This window comes from Oratosquilla oratoria, chromosome 20 (assembly GCF_046742065.1).
Source record: "Oratosquilla oratoria isolate Oo_2021 chromosome 20, ASM4674206v1, whole genome shotgun sequence".
Taxonomy (NCBI): Eukaryota; Metazoa; Arthropoda; class Malacostraca; order Stomatopoda; family Squillidae; genus Oratosquilla; species Oratosquilla oratoria.
The window spans coordinates 43,690,897-43,701,760 of record NC_134796.1 but is presented as its reverse complement, the minus strand read 5'-3'; the positions used below and the strand labels follow the sequence as shown (position 1 = coordinate 43,701,760).

At 41.9% G+C, this 10,864-nt stretch overlaps 1 protein-coding gene across 1 annotated transcript in view; it reads right to left on the bottom strand.

Moving 5' to 3' along the window:
- Positions 1 to 10,444, bottom strand: part of LOC143036505 (uncharacterized) — a 25,310-nt gene extending 14,866 nt beyond the window's left edge. Inside the window, exon 1 of the mRNA XM_076203929.1 lies at positions 10,031 to 10,444. The gene's annotated coding sequence lies outside the window, so the exon portion shown is untranslated. The remainder of the gene's footprint in view (positions 1 to 10,030) is intronic.
- Between the last annotated feature and the right edge of the window lie 420 nt (positions 10,445 to 10,864).

Here is a 10,864-nt window from a genome sequence, read left to right as displayed (position 1 = left end):
AGGAAAAGGAGGACATGGTAAAGGAAAAGAGGACAAGATTTAAGAGGAGGAAAAGGACAAGGTAAGAAAAGGAGGACAAGTTAGAAAAGGGAAAGGAGGACAAGTTAAAGGAAGACGAAGAAAAGGAGGACAAGGTAAAGAAAGAGGACTCACGTAAGCGATAATTAAGAGAAGAAAAGTGTTATGCTTAAGGGGATTGGATTCTAAAAATGGGATCGGATACTTCTTAATGGGATTCGACCCTTTTCAATGGAGTTTGATCCCATTTAATGTGGTTGGATTCCCTTTAAAGCAGTGTTTCTCAACGTGGGTCAATTCGGGTGGGCAATATAATTTTTAAGGGGGCAATTGAGGGCAACTGAGGAAGTCTGGGTAATTTTTTTTCTTCAATGTCTTACATCTTATTTATTTATTTATTCGGTTTCTTTTTTATGAGGTAAACATATGTAGCGTATGTTCCATGCTATTTTCAGCAGAAGGGGAGTTTATTTTTCAAGTTATAAGGATACAAACCCAAAGCCATGTGGTTTTACAAAGGATTACACAGGAAGAGCATGCCGACAGGAGACCTTTTGGTCCATAACTAAGTTAGGTTGGATGTGGAAAAAACTTGAAAAACTTGATAAATAGATAAAACAGTTAATCATAAATATTAAACAATCACATAGATAATAATAATTTATAATAATTACTGAATTAATAAAAACATTAATAGTAAAATGAATAATAATGAATAAACAAATAAAATAGAATAAAAGAAATGGCAGGCATTACAGCATACTGCTTAGGTGTTTATCTAAATGAATCTTAAAACTTTGAACTGTACTACATTGCCCTGCCTCTCCAGGAAGTTTATTCCGTTCATTAACTACACGGTTGGCGAAGTTATTTCTACCCACTTCCAAATTAAATCTATTTCATGACAGTTTGAGACCATTATTTCTTGTCTAGTTTGCATTCCAAGTGAAAAATTAGTCACTTTTGATGTCAATTCCTTTTAGAATCTTTAAAGACTTGTATCAAGTCATCCCTGAGTCTCAATCTGGGTGGTCATGTGGACACCCAAAATAGCCGTGATAGGAATGTAAGGGGTTTATGGCCTGCTGTTGCAAATTATACATTTCTATATAATGTAAGGAATCTGAATAAAAAGAAAAAATCCATCACTCTGTCGTGGCAGAAGAAATATAAGATAATTGTGATTCTCAATTTTGCAACTGAGCAAAGGGTTTCTTTTCATCATTTTATCATTATCATTATTTACCTTTTTTGGGGGGAGTGTGGGGATTTGGGGAAGAATGAAGAGAAGAGACGAATGTTGAGAATTCACGGAAGGAGTGAAAAGGGTTGAGAATAGTGGTGTGCCAAATAATCGGCATCGGCAAGAGTTTTTTATTTTTATTTTTTTATTTTTTTTTTAGAATCGGCAATCTTTATTGGCATTATTTTGCCGATGACGATGCAGATTCTAAAAAAAAAAAAAAAAAAAAAAAAAAAAAATTCTCGCCGGTGCCAATTCACCAAAAAAGTGCCGATTCTTGCCGATGCCGATTAATCGCCACACCACTAGTTGAGAACCACTGCCACATCACAGTCTGTCCACACAATAGGTCCCCTGCGGCATTCGAAAAGACAGGGCATGACGCTAACCACAGAAATAACAATGGAGGAGACTGTAAGAGACCATAAGCCTTAAACTAGGCAGATCCATGTCCCTTACCACATTTCATCCCCGTCCACAAAGTTACCCCATCTTCTCTTAAAACAACCAATAGTTTCAGCGCTCACTACTACATGGTTACTCAGTCTATTCCATTCGTTAACTACTCTGTTGGTAACATCAGTCCTTGCCTATTTTCTTACCTAAATTTGTCCAATTTAAATCCATTCCTACGAATCCTGCCCAGTTGCCTGTACCACTCTTGCTAAACCCCTCTACATGGAACTGACTAGTATAGGCCTTACGGTCTCCTGCAGTTTCTTCCATTCTTAAATCGCATGTCGTATACAATCATCCCCTTATTCACAACTCTACAGCTGCCCCAATTACACCAATCTCCCAATTACCCTAACCTTCCTTAACCCCAACCCTAAAACTGATTCTGTTTAATGTCACGAACTCCCCTATCAGGAAGCTGGGACGGTGCCCCTTTCAGAGGACTTTGTACCGTGGAATTTAATGAACCATGCCCTTGGTCCAACTCGCTGGCGGCAGAGGTCGAAATGCCGTCACCTCGACCTCCGCCGCAGGTAGCGACGCTCTAACCCGCTCGGCCAGCGAGCATACACCCTAAAGCTAACCCATCAAATATAATGAACCTAGTATGTCTGCGTCTATGTGCAGTCTACATTTGAGGCCCCGCATGGAGAAGTGCCCCATGCGACACAATGGCCAGTTTTGAGTTACGCACATATAACACTCTTTTGCGCCGACCGAGCGAGCGTGAGGTTTTACCACTTTGTTTTAGGAGCGTTTCGACCATATTGCAGGTCACGTTTTGTCCTTTCCGACATGCTCGGATTGAAGTAGAAGGGCCAAAATAGTGTTATATGTACGTAACTCAAAACCGGCCATTGTGTCGCATGGGACACTTCTCCATGTGGGGGCCTCATTTGTTTTATTGTCTACATAGTGTACAGCTGCACAGAAAACTATCGTTAGTAAATCACGCTAATCATTTTGACACAAAACAACGAAACTATTTGAGACAAGTTGAAGTCTCCATCGGAAATAAGATTATCATGTCATAGTGAATCCATATGAACTCCGGAACTATTATTCGATTCATATTCATTCAGAAGGAATTTGAACAATTCGAACCCCAGAAATACCAACCCTTCGGTATCATAAGGTTATGTTCATTAGCGAATGTTTCGACACCCCTACTAACGATAGTTTTCTGTGTAGCTGTACATGTAAATGTACGTGTACCTTGAACAAAATATTCAAAGCCCTTAAATCTTAAACATAAACGATAGTCCAAAGGTTTAAGACGGAAATGGGCACGAACTGGTTTACCAATAGTAGTTAAAGAATGGAATAAACTTAGTAATCGTGTAGTGAGCGCTAAGAGTATTGTTTTACGAGAAGATTAGATAGCTTTATGGATGGGGATGATAGGTGGTAATGAACATGGAACTGCCTAGTGTAGGCCTTTTGGTCTCTTGTAGTCTCCCCCATTCTTATGTTTCTATGTTATTATGTTTGTCCTTGCAAGGAATGAACATGTGACTTTGCAGATTCCCTCGCGTGTGGGTATGATTGCAATTGCATGGTGCAGAGACCTTTCACACATGTAAGGAAAACCATTTTCTTCGTGGCAGAAAGGGTCTAGTTTCTGAGGTTTGTACGTGCATGACCATGAATGTCAGATGGCTAACATGTACAGTAAAAGACAAAAGTCATGCTGTGTCCTTGACCAACACTATGTTTGATGATGGCAAATGTGAGGAATGTCGACTCAAGCACCTCTGGGCTGGACGTAGCTAGCCTGAGGACACGGCCTGGTAGTCTGTATCCTGCGCGACGGCTAAACGGAGCTCCTGCAGTTGTTGTTAACACAAGTTCTTTGTAACTATAGGATTTCATTTACCCTCCACGTTTACAATGTTATTCTTCTGGATTATATTTACAGGTATGCATATATAATATTCATTCTATAACAATGGACATATGTTCTCTTCTCTAAATTAGGATTTACAGATGTGGAAGTATATGGATGCAAAATTATCTAGAGGTTATCTCCATGTTATCAAGTTAGAGAAAACTAGAATGCCCCAACCAACATTCTTACTAGATTTCATTATACAGCAAGATTTTTTTTGATTTTTTTTCGAAGAGGGCAAAAATTAAGAACCAGAAATCCTGATCATATGGACTCTTGTTCTACTGCTTTATAATATATATATATATATATATATATACATATATATATATATATATATATATAGTTACCATACTGAAGAAGCTTAATATAGAGATAAAAGCTTTAGATAGGAGAATATTATATATAAAAATCATCAAAATAACCTTTCAAGCAATGCAGGTATTATTTTCACCTCCTCCTGTTAGACAAATGTCGGTCAGTCATTATAACACCTGACCACATCTCTCCACTCTTTCCTTTTCAGGTGCACCTCACTCTCTTCCACCTGCTGCAATGACAGACCCCTCAACCTTCTCACCTTCCTCCTGTTGGACAAATGATTCTGTCAGTCACTGTGCCTGTTGACCACATCTCTCTACTCCTCCCTGTTCAGGTACGTCCCACTCTCTTCCACCCACTGCGATGATAGGCCGCTCGACTGAAGGACGCTGTCGATGTTTGCTCTCCACGTCATCCGAGGTCTCAACCATCTCTTCACCGATCTCTTGCTTCCGTGGGTAGGCCTACTATTGTTCTCCTATTCTCTTCACATGGCCCTACCATCTTGCCTGTCCTCTTTTAATACATTCCAACAATGGTTATACATTTAGTTCACTTCTGATATTCTCATTTCTTAGCCTGTTTAATTTCGTCACTCCAAGTATTATTCTGAGGCTTTTCGTTTCTGCAGCTTGTATTTGGCTTTTGGTCTTAGATGTATGTTTCAAAGCTTCCGATCCACAACATAACACTGGTCTCGTTGTAGCTTTATATGTGGCAATCTTTAAACACCCTGGTTTCTATATTTCATCAAGTGAGTACATACATACATACATACATATACCAAGGCTTCTTCCCCCTTCCAAGGGAGGTAGCCAAAAAGGGGAAGGCATAAAAACACTCCCACCCATTTCATCCCTAAATACACTCCACACCCCTCCCACCCTTCCTCTCATCTGAGCACCTCCTGGATGACGGGTCATCCCTGCACCCTGCCCACCGCCCTGGGTCAGAAGCAGTGTCGCAAGACACAGTACATCCACAATTTGAGTGAGTACAATTTATAAAAAGTCCCTCAAATCTTTACTTATCATTTAATCTATTTCATTTTCCATTCTTCCCTCCCAGTCGAAATGAATTCATAGATTCATTGAAAGCTTCCACTTCATCTATTGTTTCCAGTTCATGATTTTTTCAATCTCTATTTACTGTCATCCACCTGCATTTTCTTATGTTATCTTTTAGACCTTTTTCCTGCAAGATTTGGTGCCAGTTATTCAACACATTCTGTAGGTCATTGATTCTACCCACGTTTAAGATGAAAAACAACGGTGAAATCACCCAACTCTGCCTCAACCCTCTTGTTACTAAAAACCAATTTTCTCTATTACAGGTGTTGTCCACTACATATATCATAATCTATTTAGAAGACAACATACAGTATAAATACATGTAGTATTCTAAACACATAATGTAAATATGTAACAGATTTTATATTGAACAATCCGGGAAATAGCTGAACACTGTAAGCTCAAGATGCACGGATGACCCGTCATCCGGGAGGTGCCAAGATAAGAGGGAGGGAAGAGGGTAGAGGCGAGTGGAGTATGTAGGGGTTGGAATGGGTGGGAGTGGTTTCTATGCCTTTGCTTTTTGGCTACATCCCGTGTTAGAGGGAAGAAAGTGTTGTCTTCTAGATCTTTCATAATTAATTTAGAGAGACAACATATAAATGCATGTAGTCTTCTGGACATATAATGTAAATATGTAACAGATTTATATTGGACAATCCGGGAAATAGTTGAACACTAGAAAATCATCGCAATGTTGAAACGGCAAAATCATGTAATGTCTATCTCAACACAAAGTCTTTCGTGTCCACCACACGTAACTAGATCACTTTCAAGCTTCTATCAAAATCTAAGATATTCCTTCAAAAACTGAATCATGAATCTCATCATATTGTTAAAACGGCACAATAATGTAGTGCACACTTCAACACAAACCCACTCATGTCCACCCCACTGTGTTAGTGTCGAGCTTTTAGCAAGATCTAAGATATCCCTTCAATGTAATAGGACGTGTTATTAGTGTCAAGCTGCTAGTAAGATCTAAAACTTTTCTTCAAAGAAACGGCACCTAATCCTAACTAATGTATGGCATTTCTTCAAGTAACAGGACCTGTTTTAGTGTCAAGCTTCTCATGTCCACCCCACTGTGTTAGTGTCGAGCTTCTAGCAAGATCTAAGATATCCCTTCAATGTAATAGGACGTGTTATTAGTGTCAAGCTGCTAGTAAGATCTAAAAGTTTTCTTCAAAGAAACAGAATCTAATCCTAACTAATCTATGACACATAAGAGATGATTCGGTTCAACGTCGCGAACTCCCCTTTTCAGGAGGCTAGGACGGTGCCCCTTACAGAGGACTTTGTAGGGTGGAATTTAATAAAACATGCCCTTGGTCCAACTCGCTAGCGGCACGGTTCGAACTGCTGTCACCTCAACCACCGTCGCAAGTAGCGACGCTCTAACCCGCTCGGCCAGTGCGTATCCTTGGTTCCCTCAAGACTGATATTGCTTGAGGAACGCCGGCATAGTAGCCTGATATGTCAAATATTTCGTTTCATCTTTTATTGACGTGATTGTTAATCGTTCTTACCGTCTCATTTGTGCTTATCCTGTGTTTTATCGAGCGCGCGCGCACGCACACACACACACACACACACACACACACACACGCACACACATACATACAAAAAAAATCAAAGGAGACAGTAACGAAGACTTCAAACCGGGAGTACAATACGGACCCGGGACCCTACGCGTGGGAGGTCACGACACTAACCATTACCCCAGCAAGTATGTGTGTATTTACCTAATTGTATTTAATTGTAATACTCTTGGGATCTCCCAGCATCTCCCTCTCTCTCTCTATCTCTTTCTCTGCCACTGCATTAGCGCCAGGAATAAAGCTAACAGAGTATTAGGTTTCATTGCAGAGATGTTTATGAATAGAAGTGCAGAGGTAATTATCAAACTCTATCTGGCGTTGGTTAAACCCATCCTTGAATATGCGGTACACTTTTTATCTAAGTCCTGTAGAATGGACATCAATTCACTAGAATCAGTACAAAGGAGAATGACCAAAATGCATGGAGAGGCTTAGTTCACCTTAACTTACACTCACTGGAAAGACGCAGAGTGCGGAGTGATCTAATAGAGGTGTTCAAGTGGATCAAAGGCTTTAACAAGGGTGACGCAAACTAGGTCATCATATTAAGACAAGACAGGACTCGCAGTAATGAAATTAAATTGGACAAATCTAGATTTAAGAAGGGTAGTCAACGAATGGAATAGACTTAGTAACCATGTAGTGAGCGCTAAACTATCGGTTGTTTTATGAAACAGTTAGACAACTTTATGGATGGAGATGACAGGTGGTAATGGACATAGAACTGCCTAGTGCAGGTCTTATGGTCTCTTGCAGCCTCATTCATTCTTATGTTCTTATGTTCTCTCTCTCCCTCTCCCTCTCTCTTCCTCTCTCTCTCTCTCTCTCTTTCTCCCTCCCTGTCCCTGTCCCTCTCTCTCTCTCTCTCTCTCTGCCTCCGTGTGTGTGTGTGTGTGTGTGTGTGTGTGTGTGTGTGTGTGTGTGTGTGTGTGTGTGTGTGTGCATGGACGTGTGGATATGTACGTATGTGCATGCGTACATTTATGTGTACGCCAGATCGCATACATATGTGGCATCAGTCAAAGTGACTCGCTTTATTTTCCCTTGAGCGTTAACAAACACACACTGTCTAATTTTTCTTTGAAAACCTGCCAACTCGTTGGCAAGGTCCTGTGCCAACACAAACATCCTGGAGTAAAAGGTTGGTTTAGTCGTGTTGAGGTCGCCTTTAAGCCGTTACTACCCCCTTGTGCAATAGTAGGATGGGATGGGTATGTGTATGCGTGTGTCTGTCTGTGTGTGTGTGATTCACCATGATCTTTGGATCACGTGATGGGCTCGTGATCGACAGATATTTCCCTCCCGGAAGAGAGCTCAGAGCTCGTATATGACCGATCTATGGGTAATAATGTGACCTTACACGCACACACACACCCAACTACCTGCCCACGAGAGTTGGAGTAACAACCTGCAGCGCAGCAATACTGAAATTATTTCAGCCCTGGCCGGAATTCGAACCCGGACCTCCGTAGTTGCAGCCGGGAACTCTACCAACCGCGCCACGAGTTGTGTGTGTGTGTGTGTGTGTGTGTGTGTGTGTGTGTGTGTGTGTGTGTGTGTGTGTGTGTGTGTGTGTGTGTGTGTGTGTGTGTAGAGTCACATAGGGGAATACCTCTTATCCGGAGAGATAACAGTTGTAGATCACAAGTACAGCACGTGATTCGAGACCCGAATATAATGTCCATGACAGAAATACTGGTGAAAGAATTACACTTGTACACCTGCACCAGGGGTGAGAGAGAGAGAGAGAGAGAGAGAGAGAGAGAGAGAGAGAGAGAGAGAGAGAGAGAGAGAGAGAGAGAGAGAGAGAGAGAGAGAGAGAGAGATGGAGAGAGTTCAACACAGAAATGAACAAGTGTACACACAAATCTTCATGTACATACAAATGTTCACACACGCAACGTGTTCATTCATGCAAACGAATGCTGACATCCTCAATTATATAAGGTTCCTTCGCCCGGCCCTCCTAATTCGTTCTAGTGCTTACACACGCACGCGCGCACACACACACACACACACACACACACACACACACACACACACGCACGCACTCTCACACGCACAAAAAACGGGGAAGTCACAAAAACAGATATGTTACAAAAACGGACACATGCCAAAGAAAATTATAACACAAAAACACACGCCACGCACGCACACAATTTCGCACACGTTCACGTACACACACACACACACATACACACACACACACACACACACACACACACAAGCACGTACTCCCGCCCAAAAAACGGACAAGTTACAAAAAAACAGACATGTAACAAAAAACGGACACATGCCAAAAAACTAATGACACAAAAAACAGCCACGCGCGCACGCACGCATTTATACGCTCACAGACATACACACACACAATTTTGCACACGTACACGTACATACGCGCGCGCGCACACACACACATACACACAAATTTTGCACACGTACACGTACATACATACACACAGAATTTTGCACACGTACATGTACATACACAGACACAATTTTGCACACGTACACGTACATACACACACACAAATTTTGCACATGTACACTACATACACACACACACAATTTTGCACACGTACACGTACATGCACACACAATTTTGCACACTTACACGTACATGCACACACACACACACACACACACACACACACGTTTCGTCTATATATTGCAATTCCCTGTTGGCAGCTCGACTAACGATGCAGTTGGTCAGCATGCAATTCGTCAGGTTTGGCAGAAACGTAGAGAAACAGTCGTTAGAAAATGTTACTGAAACGTCCAACAAGTGGAGAGTGAGATAACAAGGTTACAGTGGCGGCACACTAGTCTAGCATGCTATTTGCTTTTGCTCCTTCGTTTGAGTGGAAACGACTTCGGATACAACATTCTAGACTTCCGTAAGATCATCTCAGCAATGTGTCTAGCATTCAAATTCTAGGTTTAATTTAACTTCCTCTTAGTTCGTCATCTATTTTAAGAGTAACTGGACATTTGGGAATTTGAAAACCAAAAAATCGTAACCGAAGTCGTTTCTACTCAAATCAGGTAGCAAAAGCAAGTAGCATGCTAGGAGGAAATGCCTGGTGTGCACACAGACACGAGTTTGATCTGGGTTGGTTCACGGAAGACACCCCAGCTTAGTTTAATCTGTTTACGAGAATCCGGTTCTTAGGTGTGACCTCCAATATGATATATAACGCTAATGTTAGAAATTGGGGAATGTAACCTTGCTGCCAATTTATATCATCAAGGTCAGGAAGCAAAAAACACATCGTACGTTTGACAACGAGATTCTTTCTCTCCCTCTCGATGTTGTTGACAACAGGAAAACATGACCAAACTATCGTACAGATTGCATCATGCAGACCTCAGGATACAGATCGCTCCACGATCAGACTTTACGAATACACATAGCAAAGAGAAAGATACTTACTTGTTAAGTTGTCTAAAAGCTGGCAATGGGTATTCCTCGTGTATATGTTTATCTGACTTAGAAAAACTCTTATCTTGGTAAGTTTCGTGCACTCCCACTTGTAGCATTAGCCCCTGTGCGTATCGCAGGGTAACAAACACCAACACACAGCCAATATACACGAAAAATATCACGCACTTCCTCTCGCCTATAAACCAGAAACCACTCAACTCCAACAAGATTTGTTCTGAAGAGTCTATGAGCATTCAGGAACACAGTTTACGGGTTATTTCTTTAATGGAGACTGCCACGAGTTTCACTTTCGTGCACAAACAGCGCTGCCACGGGACTGATTACGATGCTTCATACGATCGCCTATCCCCGGGTCCACTCCAACACCGCCGCCGCTGTCGACGCTCGGTCTTTACTGTGCGGGGTTCCGCGAGTATGTGGCCCGGGCATGATCCTCAAGGGCAGTCCGGCATCTCGTGTGTGACTTTGTGTGCGTTTGCAAGCACGCACACACGCACACAATGTATACTTATGAATACGTGCGCAAGCATACATGTAAGTGCACAGATCCGCTCATGTCTGCGTGCATAAACCTGTCTATGCCTGTGTGCGTGTGCGTGTGCGTGTGTGAGCGTGCGTGCGTGTATGTGTGTTTGTGTGTGTGTGTGTGAATCACCTTGGTCTTTGGATCACATGCTGGACTCGTGATCGACAGCTATTTCCCTCCCGAAGGGTAGCTTAGAGCTCGTATGACCGATCTATGGGTAATGCTGTGACCTTACACGCACAACCCCCAACTCCCAGCCCACGAGAGTTGGAGTAACGACTCGAAGCGTAGCGATA